At 57.9% G+C, this 1,304-nt stretch overlaps 1 protein-coding gene across 1 annotated transcript in view; it reads right to left on the bottom strand.

Annotated features, from left to right (window-relative positions):
• The window catches only part of IQCE (IQ motif containing E), a gene marked incomplete at its 5' end in the record, with an annotated part of 26,311 nt that overhangs the window by 23,212 nt on the left and 1,795 nt on the right, over positions 1–1,304 (bottom strand). The gene's annotated exons all lie outside the window — the stretch shown is intronic.

The raw sequence follows: 1,304 nt of genomic DNA, 5'->3' as shown, positions 1-1,304 counted from the left end.
GATGGGGCCCAGGTCCCCGGTCCCCGCCGCACGGTGGCCACAGCCTCCACGCCACACCCCGTGCCCACGCAATGGCAAGGGTAAACCGGGCTGGTCTAGGGCCTCAAACAGCCTCTGACCAACAGGAGCTTCTGCTGAGCCGAGAGGGACCCCTGGCAGGTGAGGCTGAAAGCCTGAAACCCTGTCCCCGCTTGGCTCTGAAATCACTGGTGGTCACGCCCGGGGTGGGGCTCCATGGCACCCCGGGGCCCTGCAGGGCGGGCCTGTCACAGCCTGGGAGGGGAGGGCCCCAGGTGGTGAGCGCTGGGAAGTGACCAGCAAGCCCAGCGGCTCTGCGCTGAGGAACGCCGGGGCTGGGCCTGGATGGGCTGGACAGCCTGCCCCGCAAGGTCCCCGTTTGGTGAAACAGATCCCGGCTGAGCGGAGAAACCGCCGCCCGCCTGTGCCCCCGCGGCGTCTCCCAGGGCCGGGCACAGGCTGCATTCTGTCTGTGCCCTCCGAGCCTGGCATGTGTAAGGGGCCTGACAAACGCATGCGAAAGAGCGTTTCTAATAGCGAACAATGAAGTGAAGGAGCGAAAGCAGGGACATGATCAATAAAACGGGGGTAGCCACAGGTTAGATACTTAAAGTCACGTTTCCGAGCCCTGGCCGCTTTGGCTCAGTGGATAGCGTCGGCCTGCGGACCGAAGGGTCCCGGGTTCGATTCCGGGCAATAGCACGGACCTCGGTTGCAGGCTCCATCCCCGGCCCTGGTCGGGGCGCGTGCAGGAGGCAACCAATCGATGTGTTTCTCTCACATCGATGTTTCTGTCTTTCCCTCTCTCTTCCACTCTCCCCAGAAATCAATGGATAACTATCCTCCGGTGAGAATTTAAAAAAAAAAAAGATTGAAGCTGATTCACAGATGTCGTTACAAAGAACAGATAAAGTTACCAAGTAGTGATAAATCGTTATTTAAAAAATAAATAACATCATGTTCTTGAAAACGTGTGGCCGCGGGAAACTGCTAACAACAAATTAAGTGGCAAAGGTTACAAAACAGTATACATCTCTCAATTTTTAAAACTGCATGAAAAAAAAACAACTCTTGGAAAAAAGACTGGGAAGGAAATCCACGGAACATGGATTGGGTTCGGCAGGTGGTTGGGGTCCCGGTGGTCCTCCACATTCTCTGATGGGCATCACCGCCCAGGAAGCGACCTTTCCAAGAGGAAGGAGGGTAACGGGCAGGACAGAAGGGCGGCCTTCCAGGGGGCCGGGCCCTGACCCCGGGGCCAGCAGGAACCTCCTGGGCGCACCGGG

This window comes from Myotis brandtii, unplaced genomic scaffold, assembly GCF_000412655.1.
Source record: "Myotis brandtii unplaced genomic scaffold, ASM41265v1 scaffold786, whole genome shotgun sequence".
Classification (NCBI taxonomy): Eukaryota; Metazoa; Chordata; class Mammalia; order Chiroptera; family Vespertilionidae; genus Myotis; species Myotis brandtii.
The sequence above is the reverse complement of the archived record's forward strand: the minus strand, read 5'-3'. Positions and strand labels throughout refer to the sequence as shown.